Source organism: Hemitrygon akajei, chromosome 14 (assembly GCF_048418815.1).
Source record: "Hemitrygon akajei chromosome 14, sHemAka1.3, whole genome shotgun sequence".
Lineage (NCBI taxonomy): Eukaryota > Metazoa > Chordata > Chondrichthyes > Myliobatiformes > Dasyatidae > Hemitrygon > Hemitrygon akajei.
Window position 1 is genome coordinate 59612539 of NC_133137.1, and position 18574 is coordinate 59631112.

At 42.3% G+C, this 18574-nt stretch overlaps 1 protein-coding gene across 3 annotated transcripts in view; it reads right to left on the reverse strand.

Moving 5' to 3' along the window:
* Nucleotides 1-18046, reverse strand: part of arhgef39 (Rho guanine nucleotide exchange factor (GEF) 39) — an 85869-nt gene extending 67823 nt beyond the window's left edge. For all 3 annotated transcript variants that reach the window (XM_073066173.1, XM_073066172.1, XM_073066171.1), the window contains exon 1: nt 18020-18046. The gene's annotated coding sequence lies outside the window, so the exon portion shown is untranslated. The remainder of the gene's footprint in view (nt 1-18019) is intronic.
* Between the last annotated feature and the right edge of the window lie 528 nt (nt 18047-18574).

Consider the following 18574-nt stretch of genomic DNA (forward strand, 5'->3'; position numbering starts at 1 on the left):
TTAAAGGCAAAGAGGTTTCAATGTAAGAACAGAATAGCACTATTACAAAAGGCCACAGCACAGAATCTGTTTGTGTGGTTAATTTAATGATTTCAACTAAAACCTGTTGGGGAGAAAGAGGGAAGGATGAACATTAGACTCATCATCCCAATTCTCCCGTCAAGCACTCGCAAATATGTCCTTCCCTTCACATTTCAATTCTTCGTCTGCTCTCTCTGTCTTTCTTCAAATCCAAATCCACCTTCCCCACTCCAAACCAGATCCAACTGTGTCATACTGAACTGGGACTTGACTCTTGAATGCCGTTCCAGCTCAGGGGCAATTAGGGACGAAAGATAAATGTTGGTAATCCTCACAACCCACGAACCACAATACTCCCCAATCTGAATGCAAAAGATTCCCAATAATATTAACAGAGTATATCTAAACATGAAATCCAGTATCAAATAAAGAGGGACCAGCATCAATTTGTTCACAGGTAAAGTATGGATTATACAATCAGTCCTTCTCGTTTAACAGACATTATGAAATAAAGATTGTTTTAAGTATTACACCAAATCTCCTTAAGGAAATGCAACCTTTCAAAACTAATGATCCTCTTCTAATAATGCATTCTAATACACAGAGCAGGTCTCAGAACCATGAAATAATGTTGAAAGGTCAAAGAAAAAAACAGAATTTCAAATTAATAGAATACTTATGACATGTTCTTAGCAGGTTGCGTCTTTGGCAGGGCCACAAACTATAATGCTGTTTTATAGCTCAACTGGATTATATCTGTAGATTTACCAAAACACATCAAATAGATTGGTGCATGTGCACTACGTACAAGACAAAACATTTCAGGATATTCCAGGCCACAGCTGCTACATTCACCACAGATCTAACAGCTTCAGGTGCAGCATCAAGCATTTCCTCATCAGAGGTTCTCAATATTAAGTGTTATTCTGGGGTACATTTTTCTTGCCTTCCGACTTCCTTTTTTCACAAAAATGCATCTAAATAAGACTTAATTAATAGTGAATTGTGAGCACTCAATACCTACAGATAGTGCCAATTTAATGGGGGCAGCCAAAAATGATTGCATTAAGAACTCTCACTAGAGACATTGAAAGCTAGACAAATTGATTGTACACTTGAGACTCAGATACATGTCCCTGTACACAGCCAGCTCCAATATTCAGAGCAGTAGGAATCCAATGAACCTTTGGAGCTCCTAATTTAAATCATTACTATAGAGTAATCTCTTTGTTGATGAAACTCTCTGAAGATGGACTCAACTCATGAAATCATGCTTCTGATTTCAGTCAACAAATTCCCCACTTAATTTCCCTTTCTAGATTTGGGTGGCATCTGCAAGACTAGCATCTTTTATTCATCTCCAGTATCCGTAATGTGTTCATCCCTTGTTATTGGCCATTTTAGATATTTGTGATCTGTACATGTGGAATGTGGCCAGCCGGTGGTGGACTGGCATCAGCACTGGACTTCAAGGCAGATGGTCCCAAGTTCAAACCCAGCCACCTCCCAACCTGGGCATCAGCAGTATCTACACGAAAGAAAGGCCTGGCAATCTACTTCCATATCTTGCCACGAAAACCATATGGACCATGAGGTCACAAAGAATTGTACTCAACTCAACAACATGTGGAATAATGGGGAAAATATGACTCTTGCAGCTTCAAAAACCACCGTATACAATGCATTTCCTTGCTTACTCATAGACCATGGTACTTCTTGCAAGCCTGATCATCAAAACACATAAATAATTAATGAATATTTCTTGCAAACCATGGCCCTGAAAAGGCAGCTACATTATTAAGAATTTGTGGTAATTCTGCGATAATAGCAAATATGGTTTTGCAAATGTGGCTAATGATAGGGAAAATTGGTAATGATCTGGACAGTAATATTGGTGCAGCTGGTCTAGCTACAGCCTCAATTGCTTGGGTTCAATCCTGACTTTAGGTGCTGTCCATGTGGAGTTTGCATTCTCTGTCTGTGATCACGTGGGCTTCCACTTAGTGCTCCAGTCAGCTCCCACATCTCAAAACTTGCTGAGTGGCAGATTAATTGGCCACTGTAAGTTGCCCAGACTGTGTAGGTGAGTAGCAAAATCTGACGCAAAATAACAAGAATGTGAGCAGAATAAAAATGGAATTAATGTAGGTTCAGTAACAGCTATTACCCTGCAACCATCGGGCTCACAAACCAACATAAATAACTTCACTTAACACAACTCTGAACTGATTCCACAGCCTCTCTTCCAGTGATGCCTCTCTTCCTGATAGGCTGAATGTCTCTTACGCTTGGTTTGATGTACGGAACATGCGCCAGTGAGGAAGAACTTCCTACCCCCAGTGAGTGGACACTCTATCTAGCCACAGTTGATGTGAGAAAGACCCTAGCCAGTGTCAGCCCAATAAAGCAGCAGGGCCTGATAACATACCTAGTCAGCTGCTGAGAAACTGTGCAGCCCAGTTAATGGAGGTGCTAACAGGCATCTTTAACATCTCTCTGGAGCAGTCCACTGATCCTGCAGGCTTCAAGGCAGCCATCATCATCCTGATGCCCAAGAGGGCAAAAATAACCTGCCTAAATGACTACCACCCAGAGGCACTTACCTCAACAATAATGCAGTGCTCTGAGTGGCTAGTTATGGATCATATTAAATCTCATCTTCATGCTACATTTGACGCTTTCCAGTTCGTTTATCGCTCAAATCGTGTCATTGATGATGTCATAGCCTCTGCACTCCACTCCATCTTGTCCCACCTGGAAAATGGAGCCTCATATGCCAGAATGGTGTTTATCAATTTCAGCTTAGTGTTTCATACAACCATCCTTCAGAACCTGGTGGGCAAATTGTCTTCACTGGGTCTCAGCACCTCTCTTGTGACTGATTCTTGGACTTCTTGACAGAGAGGCTCAGTCAGTCCACGTTGGCAGATACATTTCTAGCTCTATCATACTGATCTCTGGTGCCCTCCAGGGCGGCGTGCTCAGCCCGCTGCTGACACTAGATCCAATTCAAACCCAATTATCAAGTTTGCTGATGACTGGTTCGCCCCGACAGCGATGATGAGACAGATAGGAAGTAGAGTGGTGCGAGCACAACAATTTGAGTCCCAACACCAAAGAGGTGATTGTGGACTTTAGGAATACGCAGGCTCACCACTCCTCACTACACAGAAACAGCTCCTCCGTGGAGAGAGTTAGGAGCGCCAACTTTCTGAGAGTGCACATAAAGACAATCTCACCCGGTCCCTCAACACCCCCTCTTTGGTCAAGAAAGCACAGAGCATCTGAGGAGATTGAGGCGAGCAAGGATCTCCCCATTCTAACTAATTTTTACAGGAGCACCATCAAGAGTGTTCTGACCAGCTACATCACCATCTGGTACAGGAATTAAAAGGCATCTGACCACAAGATCCTACAAAGGATTAAGAGTGAACACCGGTGACACTGACTCAGTGTTGTGGACCCACAAGAAAGGTGGGGGCTTCGGAGACCGAACCAGGAGATCAGTCAGTAAAACTCACAGTGGTACGGCGGTGCCGGTGGGGACTTGTGTGTGTGTCCACTCATGCCAGAGTGACGAGTCCACCACAGAAGAATGGTCTAGCTGAAGGACGGAGGGGTCATAACTAAATGGCCACAACGATACGACGGGCTAAAGAAAGCCACAGAAGGTTTGCTTGCCGCAGCTGCCTAATCTCTCGCTCTCTCTCTCCAACAATTTCAATACAACAACCATAACTACCTCAGCATTTATGAACTGCACTTTATACTTTTCTATGACAATTCATTTACCCCTAGACATCGATAGAGCTTGTTTATTATTGCTTATTATTATTCCTACACTTTTAGATTTATTATTGCTAACTTGTTTTATATGTATATTTGCATTTTTGATATTGTATTGTGTGGTTTGCTAATAAACACCTTTAGCTTTGGTATCACCAGGCTCCAATGGATACTTCAGTCTTTGCTGGTCTGACACCCATTTACGGGGTACGTAACACACATAATAAATCAAAATCTGAATGCATGGATACAATGAAAAACTTACTTGCAGCACTAAGGCTAAACGTGTGCTAAAGTTGTCAAGAATTGTTATCTAATCTTTATCTGAATTCCACAAGCTTAATACTTCACTTGCATGGCTTCAACTTTCATAATGTTTGTCAGTATTGAATCCTCCAAGTATCTGGCCGTTTAGCCAAATCTAAATGAGCAGCTCAGTTCACTTGCTTGAGATCCAGCCCAAGGAATGCACAAAAATGACAATGCAGTAAAAGATTGGTTATCCTGCACACGTTTGACTTCCTCACGCTTTTTAACGTTCTAGTCACTTCCTCAGCCCAGCTCTTCCCTCCCAAACGCTGATTACTTGTTTGCTTCAGAATTCCGAACTTGACTGTAATAATCACTATTGAATGGAAGCCAAGCACACTGAATGGCTGTATTCAATCATCATCAGACCAAATGAGCCTTCTTGTTTTTTTTTTGAAGTCTGTCTTTGTTCATATGAAAATATTACTAATTTTCATCAACAAATGTTTATGCCCTGGGGCAAGTGAAGAGAGAATGCTGCAAATTTGGATCAAAAACAAAAAATTATGGAAATAAGCAGGTTAGAAGTATTCACTAAGGTATAGGTTGGTTCATTATATCCAATCACCAGCAAATGTCTCCACTTCCAACTTTAAAGATTCAAAGATTAGATATTTGTCACATTTACGTCAAAATATACAGCAAAATGCGCCATTTGCATCAAACCATATCAGCAATGATTATGTGTCACCACTCCTCTGGCACCAGCATAAATTTCCGACAAATCACTAGTTCGAATTGTATGTCTTTGGCGTGTGGGAGGAAACTGGAGCACCCAGAGGAAATCAACATGGTCAAGATGAGAACATACAAACTTCTTCCTGGCAACGGCAGGAATTAAACCCCAATCTTACAGCTGGCACTGAAATAACGTTACACTAATCGCTACACTATCCTGCTGCTATGATGGAAGAAAGTTGAAGATGATTGGACATTGATGATGGTTGGACTGGAAAACTACAAATGTCACTCCACTCTTTAAGAATGGAGAGAGGCAGAAAAAAGGAAATTATAGGCCAGCTAGCCTAACTTCAGTGGTTGGGAAGACGTTGGAGTTGATTGTTAAGGACGTGGTTTTGGGCTACTTGAAGTCACATGATAAAATTGGTCAAAGTCAGCATGGTTTCTTTAAAGGAAAATCTTGCCTGACAATTCTGTTGGAATTATTTGAAGAAATAACAAGCAAATGAGATCAAAGAACACAGCCTCAGAACAGAGGGATGTCCATTTAGAACAGGGATGAGGAGGAATTTGTTTAGCCAGAGAGTGGTGAATCTGTGGAATTTGTTGCCACAGGTGGCTGAGGAGGTCAAGTCATTGCGTATACTTAAGGCAGAGGATGATAGGTTCTTGGTTTTTCAGGGCATGAAGGGTTACAGGGAGGAGGCAGGAGATTGGGTCTGAGAGGGAAGTGAATCAGCCAAGATGAAATGGTGGAGTAGACCTGATGGGCCGAATGACCTAATGCTGTTCATTAACCTTATGGTCACCATGAACACCAAAGTCCAGGTGTACAGAGCCTGTGTGCTGAGGGCGAAACTTGGACCCAGGACACAAAACAAGAACAGCTACTCAACGCTTTCCATATATCCTGCCTCAGACACATACTTGGTATCACCTGGGAAGACCAGTGCTTGAGACAGCAGGCAGCACCTCTATGTTCACCTTCCTCAAACAGAGGCGTATGTACTAGCCAGGCTGCGTCTTGCGCATGGCAGATGGGCACATACCAAAGGACTTTCTCTTTGGGGAGCTGGAGTCCAGAAAGAGGCCAACAGGAAGACCCCAGCCATGCTACAAGGACACCTGCAAGCACAGCCTCAAGGCCCTTGGTATTAACAGCAACACGTGGCAGTCACTCGTCTCAGACAGGGATGCCTAGAAGCAGGAGGTGAAAAAGGGTCTCTTGATGCAAAGGCCACTCTGATGCAGCAAGCAGAGGAAAAGAGAGCCTGCTGAAAGCTCCGTACCAAAGACGTCAGAGCTGCCTCAGTGTTCTGCTGTAGAGTGTAGCAAGGACTATCACTCCTGTATTGGACTCCACAGTCACAGCAGATGCTGCTTAACCCAGTCCACCAAAGGCGCAAACCCATGATCCCCTGGGATCGACGGCTGCCTCCTCAAGGAGATCTTATGGTCTTATGATTGCATACAAGGTGATTGTATTTCAAGGAGACCCTGCAGTAACGTCCAGAAGACTAAGATGATTAACCAAGTCAAATTTTATGATTTGCAAATTTTTTGGAATACAATTTCTTTGAAAGAATGGCAACTATGCAGTCAATTCACTCTAACCTCTTGGCCATATTGCTCTCAATTCAATAAGGTGGACACAAAGTTGATTTTCTGCTTGAATGAGAGGTCAAACCAAGGGTTATATATGCAATGATCACAGTCAAACATGGAACTCAGCAGAATCTTTTATTAAAACTAGGAAATGATAAGAATGTAGAATTTGTGACCATATAGATGGGCAAATATGAGTAATGATTTTTAGAACAAGGGATTAAGAACATGAGGAAGGAACAGAGTATCTTGAGGGCAAAATGACGAGAGATGGGAGGAGAAAACTTGGGGAGCACAAACATCAGCATTAAACAATGATCTGCTGTCGTCCAGCAAATACCACCACTGGCAGAGGTTATGTATCATATGTAGCTAGATCACCTGTAGTGAAACTAACTGTAAGGCAGATCACATGCAGAGAATGGCCCTTCTGAACTGATCTAGCTTCAACAAATCAGTAACAAGTTTAAAAAAAACGAATGCTTTTTTAATGTTAAAGCACAAGGAAAAATAAGCCTTTTATTTTATTTATCAGCCATATAGCTAGTAGTTTCTACTTGCAAGTTCTAACAAATTCAATGGGCTACTTAAGGAGTTCTATTTCTTAATAATTCAGCTCTGGCTGTTCATCATAAAAATCATATATTTGCCAGGAGCAAAGATTTCAGTATGAATAAAATGGGTAGGAAAACTGGGGAAAGAATTAGAGTGAAAGGTTGCAATGTTGGTTAAACGGAGAAAGAGACCAAAAAGAGAGATGAGGCTCAAATCATGTCCACGAGAATGACACAAGGGCCAGAAATAACTGCAATACCATCCAATGGATCACTACCAAGAGGTCTGGGTAAGCTGAGGCAAAAAGCAGAGGATTGGAAAAACAGAAACAAATGATTCAGACAAGTAAATTGGAATCGACAGTAAGATCTACAAGATTTAAACACGAGCATTGTTGCAGAAACTAAATTTTTTACATTATCGCCACATCATAGTATAAGCATATGGAATTTTGCCATCCCACAAGGCTGATAATGCTTTGCAAGTAGAAATTATTGTTGCATTAACTTAAATTTAGGGGCAGCATGGTAGTGTTGCAGTTAGTATAACACTAATACAGTGATGCAGGTTCAATACCACTGCCGTGTGTAAGGAGTTTGTACATTCTCCCAGTGACCTCCAGCTACACCGGTTTCCTTCCGCATTCAGAGATGTGTATGGGTCTCAGGTATAATTGGACAGTACAGGCTCGTCTTCTGAAAGGGTCTGCTACCATGTTGTATCTCTAAATAAAATAAAATTAAAATAATGGCTCAAAATTATATTTCAAAAAAATTAAACAGCAAGAACTGTTTGGCTCCAAATATTTAATACAGAGGAAATGTTAACCCCCACAAGGCTATTAAGGTGGAGTTGGATAATCAATCCAATGAACGTTTGTATACTGGAATGTCACACGTCTTGTCCTTACTTTGTATTAATTATGTTCATTTGGAATCTATCAGATTGATTGCGAGAAAGTGGGAAGAGCGCATGCAGGCAGCTGCCGGTAGATCACTTGCACAATCGATCGGGCTTCCTGCACAGGGGACGCTCGCTCTTTTTGTGCAAGTGTTCGTCTTGGCAGGTCCGGTTCATCGCTCCCACGCTGTAAGTTGGTCAGTGCGTACCGTGGCTGATACGACTCAGTAAACACGTTTAATCTGACTACCGCGTTGTCGTGCTTGGTCTGCACGTATGCAACACAGTCAAATATCAAAACTTGGTGAGATAGAAAAGATTACAGCATTGGAGCTTACAATGGTTAAAACTAACAATCACACATCCAGGTATACCCATAATATTAAACAGTGGAGCTGTTTCTTGAGCCTGTTAGCATACTGCATCATGTTAAAGCCACTCCTGTCCTGCCTCGGATTCCCTTGCGGTGCCAAGAAATCAATCTAATTTGAATACATTTAGTGACTGAGCATGTGTGATCGGTAGGAGAGAAAATTCCCATGAGTATGAAAGAAACTTCTCATCTCAGTGTTAAATGTCCAAATTATTGCCCTGAAGCTACAAGCCCAAGATCCAGACTCTCCAGTTGGAAGAAGAGTCATAACTTAACAATGCTCTTGATAAATAAGATCTTCTCTCACTCAAATTTTAAACAATTGATCCACTCTGCTCAACTTATTAGACACTCCTCCCATTACAGCAAAAAAAAAACACACGTAAACCTTTGTGGGAACTCCACCAAGGCAATAAGTATACTTCCTTGGGCAGAGAGACAAAAAACTGGGCATAAATCCCCAGGTGTAATCTCACCAAAGGGCTTTATAATGAAGCCGATATTAGGGTGCACAAGAATGCCAAAAAACCCTGAAAGCTGCATGCAGCATGACAGGCCACTAATATAGTAACCCTACAGGCCCATGGATCTAATTCTAGAAGGCAGGAGCAGGCTGTGTAGGTTCCATTTCTGTGACCAGCATAGGCATACTGAGATGAAAGGCCTGCTCCTGAATCAGAAATTGCCTTTACAATTGCAATGTAACACATCTCGAAATGACACATTGTAAGAGATAGTTTATAAGTTGCTCAACACTGGTAAACAGCTATCCAAGATAAAGTGATGTTGTATCAGCTTTTGTGTACAGACTTGGAAATTGACTGATTCTGTTCAGATTAAGTACTGATCACAATATATTAGTATAGGAAAATGATTAATTAAATCACTATTTAAGCAATAAGGGGTGTCCAAGGAGGGATAGCACCTCTGGTGAAAGGGCTTGTCATGTCATTCTAGGGTAGTTCACTCACCTTTGGTCCCTCACTTCTCACATCTGGCTCAAAGTAGCTGCTGGCACCTGACAGTGACCACACCCCAGTAGACTGCTCCAACAGGCAGGCTGAACTAGGGGAGGGTAGCCATCACACCCCAGTGAGATGGGACTCCATTTCTGGCAGACTGAGCGGATGAGGTCAGCAGAGATCCAACAGCCAGGATGGCCGTTCTGCAAAGCTTCATGGAGAGTGAAGGGCATGGGAGGTCATCCACTACAACCAAGAAAGACCCCAGTTCTGGCGACTACTCGTACGACTGGACTCGGACATTCGACGCTAAGAGAGTGGAAATGCCCAGTGCAACAGCTCCTCCACTTTAAAATCTCCCTCGCACAGGTTTCTACTGTCATCAGCGAACACCACGGAAAAAAGAATTAATCAAACCATACGCCATGCCCGATGGTGACAACGACACATGTGAAGAAAACGCCCATGAACTCATTCTTGAGTTTATAAGATCGCGGCCTCCTTTAAAACAGGTCTCTATCAGGAATCCACTGCCTAAGCCACACACCCACATGAGCGAATCCTGGAAGAGATCAGTCAGAAAGAAAACTAAGACCAGAGCAGACCGTTTGTAGAAAGAGAAACAAAGATTTTGCCAGTATTTGTTCCCATCGAGTTGAGAAGAGGGTGGTGAGCCACCTCATAATACTGCAGGCCTTCGGGTGATGGCGCTCCCTCAGCAGGAGATTTAGACCCGCTGGTAATGAAGAATTAGTGAGACGAAATAAAACACCAATAATCCACTATCCAATTACAGTTGTGCACCCCTTATCCAAAAATCCAAAACAGTTTTGAGCGCTGATGTGACTGACACCACAAAATGGAAAATTCCACGAGGTGCTGGCAGGTTTGCAGCGGTTCACAGTGGACTTGTCAGTGTCGGAGTGAACATATAACGGTACGCTGATCATCAAACAAGCAAAGCTCTGGCAGGACGGACTGAAAATTGAAGGTGATAGTGAATATGCACCAGGCTGGTTGCCGAAATTTAAGAAAAGGCACGGCATACCTGTTAAGTACATATGTGTGATGAACAAGTGTTAGATAAAGACTGCTTCACAGTAGACCATAAATTCAGAGTCGGGAATGATGGCGATGCCAAAGAGCCACTGACTGTCCACCAGGGCGGCTGAGAGAGTGATACTTTACCTTTCTGATGGTTCAATGTACACATTACTGTTTCATGCACAAAATTATTAAACATGTTATATAAAACTACCTTCAGGGTATATATACAAGCTGTATATGTAATGTAAATGGATTTTGTGTTTAAATGTGGTCCCATCTCCAAGCTAGCTCATTATATAGATGCCAATGTTCCAAATACAGAACACTTCCAGCCCCAGGCATTTCAGATAAGGTGTACCCAACCTGTATTGGGAAATCCCAATTATTTAGCTTGGCATCTGGCTCAGCGTGGGCTAGTCTGTGCATCTATTAAACACGGTGCTAACAAACACCACATTTTTCCTGGGTAAATTGAAAACAGCAACTTGATGCACAATGAAATGGGCATCTGCACACTTTTATTACTGTGTGGCGCCACAGTACCGCAATGCTATTACTGCTCAGGGCGTCAGAGTTCGGAGTTCAGTTCCAGGGTCCTTTGTAAGAAGTTTGTACGTTCTTCCCGTGTACACCTGGGTTTCTTCTGAATGTGCCAGTTTTTTCTTCCACGTATGGCTGATGCACCATCAATAACTCACTCTGAGGCGTAAAGGCGAGATATCGGCTTTTATTGACCGGAAGAAGGAACAAGCAGTGGTTGACCACCATACTACATCCTGGAGACTGAGGGCCAGGCTCAGGCCTCAATCGCCTTTATACCGGGGTCAGTGGGAGGAGCCACAGGAGCAGTCAGCAGGGGCGTGTCCAGACAGGTATATGTAGTTCACCACAATGGCATAGTAGGTTAATCAGTTACATGCGTGCAGTTGAGCAGTTGGGCTAGCAGTGTCTGTTACTGTGCCGCATCTCTAAATAACACAAAAATAAATACATACAATTTCCAACACGAGAAAACGAAGCTGAGGAGCTGAACAGCAGGGGTAAGACAATTCCACAACACAATATGGAAGTTGTCTTCTTTCTGTGCCCATTTGAAGGTACTAAGTTCCTTCTTGTTTGTTTCTATTTGCTTGTTTGCTTACAGCGGTCTCAGTATCATCATAAATTTTCCAGGAACAAACTAAAAATTAACACCAGGATGATTTCTTCTAGGTTTCCATTCAAATCTTTGCAAAGCCCTACCGTTAGCTCACCATGAGCAATACGGGAAGGCACCTGCCAGTTGTGAATTTAGGCGACAATTAGGCAGATCAAGGACCTGATGACCTTGAGAAAGCACCATTTTACAAGTGACGAAAATGTCAAAGACTTCCGTGTGCACAATGTACAATTATAGGCTGACAAAGCCAACATCGAGTGGCCTTAATTATGCGATAGCCTCCATAATATAGTATGTCAGCTGTACTCCAAGCCTCTGTCACCTTAATTCCAGTTTCACCAGAGTGCTATTCACCTCATGCTTTCCCCAGTAATGTCGTTTTTAATGTTGCAGCAAGACTGCATTGTTAGTTGGCACTAAGAGTTTAACAGTAATTAACCCTTGCTCTGTCCCCAGGGAACTGTACATCAGCGACTTGCCAGACTACTGTAAACAAGCGGTTTCTGATCAATGAAGAGCCGCGTTGGCTGTGGAGCACAGTAATAACGGGAGCAATTTCTCCATGGATAAACCTGCACAACTAATGATTCAAGTGCGACATTATCTTCAGAAATAAAACGCTGCAAATGCTGAATTCCATTTTTCAATGCATAATTGAGACCCAAGATTATAGTAAGAGATTTGAACACAAATAAAGCCAGATGCTTTCCTTAATATAGATATAGTAAGTAGGCTATTAACGTGAACATGTTGCAAGCACTTATTTTGCCAGATAACAGAATTCCCTCCTACACTAAAATGGTATACAATGAACCTATGTGCTTACTAGTGATAGCTTTTAAAAATTCTAGGCACTAAAGGTTTATGATCTCCCTCAAATTCTGTCAGTTAATAAATTAAAAACTTAATTCCAATTGCACAAACCAGAAGCAGCAATAGCTAAGGGCTGAGGATTTCATATCAGAAAATCCTGAACAACACCTCTGACTCCTAACTGTCAGCTGCAAATGATTTCGAAATGGAATGGACTCTTAGCATTAACAATGTCTCTGCTGGCAGCCACAACATAGCTATGAGCCATTGTTAAACTTAAATCCATAATTCTCTCCTTCCTTTCATCCACATCCAAAAGAGCCTCACTCCCAAGCCTCTGAAAATGCAGCTATGTGTCTGTTGCTAAGAGTTTACTGAAGCAGGCAGGGAGTTCACAATTGCCAATTGCCCCTCATTCTTCAGCTTGGACCCAATAACAGCTTCCAACCGACTATTGTCCGAAACTGCAAGGTAGACACCATGTTTCTGCCAATTGCACTAATCCAGAGGCAGTCTCCATGGAAACTAACACGCACATTTGGAAACCAAGGCAAACCCACACATGCTCTAAACATGAGGTGAGCGGAATTACAGTGAAATGTGAAGATGACATATGTCTAAAATGAAACCACCAGTTGCAATCACATAATTAAGACTACTGTAACTGTAATGATGTCAGTGATGGGAGAAACCACCAACCATTTTGATTAAAAACACCAGAAGATCTGACCCAGATTAAACTACAGGCCTGGAAACTGACATGCCAGTTTCTTTCTCCAATGCTTTTTCTCTTAAGTTTTCCTTTCCTTCTCCATGAGTTTAATTGCAGCCAAAACCAGCTCAATGCTGGTCCCAACCCTCACTTCTTTCCTTCCTATGGGGTCAAAACCACACAATTTCTGAAAGAATTGCTTTCTTCTTGCTAATCAGGAAGAGGTAGATTACAGATGAGTGGGGAACTAATGGGCATTCGGTTAAATGTAATTACTAGAATTACCAGACGCTAAGACTGAAGAAATACTAATTCTCAAGTGATTTTGACCCAATAATTAAGAAACTGGAATCCTAAACTCCAGAATCCTAAAATTCAAATCTTGATCTTTGATCATCTTAATTAGGAGATGTAAGCGACCCTCCAAGTATTTAACCCACTGATGCAGAACGTCAAAAATGGTATTTGAAATATAATTTCCTGTCAAAAGCAACTCAGTACCACTTCTAAGAACTTTTCCCATGCAAATGTTTGCCAAACATTTCTCATTAGTCAGTAGCAAAATCAAATGAATAATGCCTTTACTATTGCAGAATCATTTGGCCATTTGTTCACAGATTAAGGGATAACACCACAGTTTGTTTATTGACTGTTTCGTTACCTAACAAGAAAAGCAGCTACTGTGGTACCTTGATTTCTTGGGTAGTAAGCACTTTACATGAACACTGGACAGCTATTCAATGGGGGAATGAAACTGAACAGTACCATCGAGGAAAGCAGGGATAGTATTTGGAAACAAAGCCACAAAGGCACAAGATCACAAGTTTTTGGGCCATTTTGCCCGTTAAGTCTGCTCCGGCATTTGATCGCTGATTATTTTCCCCACATAATCTTTAACTCCCTTACCAGGCAAGAATTTTTCCATCTCTGTCTTAAATACACCCAATGACTTTGCCTCCACAGCCCTTCTTAGCAATAAATTCCACCAGTTCACTACCTTCTAGCAGAAATTCCTCCTCACCTCAATTTTAAATGATCAACCCTTTATTCTGAGTGTGCCTTCTAATCCTAGGTACCTTCTCCTCGTCAACCCTATCCAGGCAGTAAGGTAAGAAAAGGCAATGAAAGAAACTAGGTCTACTCCAGTGATGGTGGACAGCATGCTGTGGCTCTCTTCTTGATATTGGCAAAGAATAGTTTCTCCTTATATGACAACTGATTATATCCATACATCAGTATTTCGCCACTTAGAGCTCTTGATTCATGTTATAAATTTGGTCTCACTGGTCTTTGAAGAGGTGCAAGTGTTGCACAGGACATGAAGATCTATTCTACATGAGAAAGTAGGTCCATAATTATACTCTTGACACTTGACACCAGATAAGCAGCTACAGGGAAACAGGACCTAGTAATGCAACTGAACATTAGAGGCTAGAGATCTGGATACTCAACATATTGCACCTCTTCAAGGAGTGTGATCCTCCTCTAAACTGAAACTTGATGGACTTCTTAAGCATTTGGGCAAAAAATTTTGAAAGTAGGTTCACAGCAACAGGATCAAAACAGGGCTTCCTTCAACATTTAAGAGCCAAAAGAATCACTTACGCGGGTGCTGTTTCATATGACTGTACTTCCTAAGAAGGTTGGCGTCATTCAATGTCTGTAGTGAGATGCTGAAGATGTTCTATAGGTCAGTTGTGGAGAGCGCCCTCTTCTTTGTGGTGGCGTGTTGGGGAGGAAGCATTAAGAAGAGGGACGCCTCACGTCTTAATAAGCTGGTAAGGAAGGCGGGCTCTGTCGTGGGCAAAGTACTGGAGAGTTTAACATCGGTAGCTGAGCGAAGGGCGCTGAGTAGGCTACGGTCAATTATGGATAACTCTGAACATCCTCTACATAGCACCATCCAGAGACAGAGAAGCAGTTTCAGCGACAGGTTACTATCGATACAATGCTCCTCAGACAGGATGAAGAGGTCAATACTCCCCTATGCCATTAGGCTTTACAATTCTACCGCCAGGACTTAAGAACTTTTTAAAAGCTATTATTAATGCTTTATGAGATAGTGATTTAGATGCATATCATATTTTTTACTGAGTTAAGTATTGAATGTAATTAGTTTTGCTACAACAAGTGTATGGGACATTGGAAAAAAGTTGAATTTCCCCATGGGGATGAATAAAGTATCTATCTATCTATCTATCTAATATGATGAATGCAATAAGGTCAATTTCTGTTTAACCTCTTTGTAAGCACAGAACTTCTACCTAGAACAAAAAGGTAGTGAATAAATTTTCAGTCAGTATTGACTTTGGAGATGATTAAAGACATGAACAAACAAATTTTACTCTTTGATACACAAGATGCAGGGTATCTTTAGAATGCAGATATACTGTAAGAACCTCCAGTCCCTCATACATTGAGGGTACGGCCCCTCAGGTCTGTCCAACCACTCAGTAAGATCATGATTACGCAAGTACTTCTTCCTACTTTATATGAGTCAATGTAAGTCTGAACATTTATCTAACTATTGAAAATATTTCTTAACTAGGTTGACCTGGCCTCTGGAGTACAGAATTCCAAAAAATCATAATGTTCAGGAGAAACTCCTCAACATTCATCATGAAATTGGCAATTCCCTTAGATTGTTTCTCCAAGGTGGAATCATACTGTAAGTATCTAAAAAGTGGACAACCAACTGCCACATCGCCCTTTCATTTTACACCAAGGCTGGTGGAAAGTCAGGCACAAGGCAACTGCTGACAACAGGATCAAGAATGATTTAGTATCGAATTATCATCGATCAAGCCAACACCACGATATTGTCGGTGCTGGTAACCACCTCTTATTGTACTTCAAGCACTGAACAGTGATATTCATTACTGGCTGCATGCTGCAAGAGTGAAATCCTCTGGAAGTGTCTGCTCTTTGTGTCAAGGAGTGGGGCTGATGGTGAACTAGCACTTTCAGCAGTTCTCATGGGGAATTTTAAACCACGCCACCCACATCACAGAAATAATCCTTTGCAACAATTCTTTGAATTTGCGAGTGAGAGACGACATTGTAGCAGGGCAGGCACCATTTGAAAAAAATCAAGTCTTATTGGGAGTTTTATTTGAGCCAATAAAAAGGGAGGTGTAGGAGTGACTAGTGTTAGAGTGGTCAGGTTTCAGCAAAAACAGGCAGAGGCTAAGAGTGCTGAGTTGTTTCTTCTCTATTGCTTTTGATTGTGGAACTTGGCATTGAGAAGTTAGAACCAAACGGTAGAACAAGCTCAGAGAGAAAAGACTGAGCAAGTGACTAGGTGCTTGTGAAACTCAAATCTTTCAAAGAGAAGGCACAGGTAAGCCTTTTACATTGTCTGTAAATTCTTAGTGCTTAGTTCAGTGTAAGCAGGATGGTTAAGGTCGTGGAATGCTCCTCCTGTAAGAGGTGGGATTTCGAGGTACCTCACACTGTCCACGATAACTACATCTGCAGGAAGTACAGCCAACTCCAAACTGACAAGGTCAACGATTTGGAGCTAGCTGTACTCGGGATCATCCGGGATGCTGAAACCCTCATAGATGAAAGTTTTACTGAGGTGGTCATACGCAGACTGTGGGCTTCAGATAGCAGATGGATGACCACCAGAAGTAAGCGGAGTCAGCAGTCAGTACAGAGTTCCAGGCAGCAACAATTATGCCCCTTTCGATACTGCTGGGGGGGTGGGAGTGGTTACCCATTAGTGCATAGCAGCAACAGCCAGGCTTCTCTAAACATTTGCTATCATCTCCCCAATTCCATACTCCTTAATCTCTCAAGTTAGCTGTGCACTCTCATAGTGCAACTACAATGCATCCACCATAATTTCCGATTTGCACATTAGATTTTGTTTAAAAAGCGTACAATTGCTCCTAATTATTTCTTCCCAGTCTGTAGTAACAAATTCATCATTGAAGACTCTGAAAACATTTACTAACAGAGACAAGTTCAATGACTTGAAATTAGTTTCAAAAAAATGGGTGCACTTTGGCCACACTTCAATCTTCCACTTGTGTCCATACTTACAAAACAACTCTCCAAGGATCCTACAAATGTTCTTCCCCAAGTTCATAGGTCACAGAGTTTCCTTTCAGTCCCTAATGATTTAATTCAACTCATACCACTAATTCTGTAACCCTATCTCTCTTGAAGGAACCAGTTGTCAAGGCAATCCAGAAGATACTCACTGAGCCTTTTCACAAACGTTTAAATCCATACTCTTGGAGTTCAGAAGACTCAAGGTTGTTCTTACTGAAACAAGGTGTTTCTACCAATGAACAAGTTTCAAATAAGGGACACAGTTTAAAACAGAGAAACAGAGTATTTTCTTCTGGCAGATGGCAGCAAATCCCTGAAATTCTCTACACCAGAAAGCTCACGATGTTAAATCACTAGGGATATTTAATGGTGGACATTTGTTTTGTTGAAGGATCAAGTAATTAAGATTATGGAAAACTGGCATAAAGTCAGGAGCAGATCAGGCAGGATCATATTGCTCAATAGTACACACGTGGGGAGTGGGCAGATATTCTACGCGTAGTCAGATGTTCTAGTTTTTTTTTAAAGAAACCAAGGATCTTTCACAGATAGACCCACCACAAGTGGTGGTCGCAATTCTGAAAAGGAATTTTCATTCCGTATAATGGAAGGAAAACCCGTCTGAATTTAGCTTTTTATTTAAGGCTAACCAGTACATTCCAATGAATGTGGGAGGAAAATCAACTGCCGGTTAGCCAAGGAGGCAAATCGGAAGCGCGTCCCTTATCCGAGTCCAGGGTCTCCCGCAGTCTCGTCTGCGCCGCCACCGGATAGGCTGGGAGAGGCCGCCCATTGCGTGGCCCGGCCCGGCCCGGCCGGGGAGACGGCGGCGAGTGCCGGCAGCCCAGTCCGCTTCCCTCGAATCACGCCTGGGCTTCGTTCGAGCAACCGGACTCGCTCTTGCTGCCAGCTCCGCGGGTGAAAGGAGACGCTGGCCTCTCCGGAGTCGGCCGGGACGTTTCGCAGCAGTAGCCGCAAGACCGGAGAACCGCGCTTCGCTGACCGGATCCGAGATCACATCCACAATTGCCTCTTACCTGCGGCACGCCGCGCCTTCTTTTCAAATAACCAACTTCCCGCTTCTGGCAGCTTCCGATTGGCTGCGGCATATCCAATCACGAACCAGATAGCGTGCGTCATCATACGGGCGAAGCGATGCCAAGTTCAAAGTTCGAAGTTAATTTATTATCGGTGTACATCTATATCGCGATATACTACCCCGAGGTTAATCTTCTTGTAGGCATTCACAGTAAATACAAAGAAACGCAATCAATTCGATAAAAAAATGAACACAACAAAGACAATCAAAAAGACAACAAACTGTTCAAATACAACAAGGAAAAAACAAAATAATTGTTATAAATGAGCAATAAATATTGAGAATTATAGAGTTCTTGCAGATGAGTTCTTAGGTTGTAGAACTATTTCAGTGTTGGGGTGAGTGAACGGTTCAAGAGCCTGATGACTGAGGGGAAATAACTGCTCCTGAACCTGGTAATGTGGGACCTGAGGCTGCTGTACCCCTTCCTGATGGCAGCAGCATGGAATATCACACAAAGTGTTGGAGGAACTTGGCAGGTCAAGCAGCATCT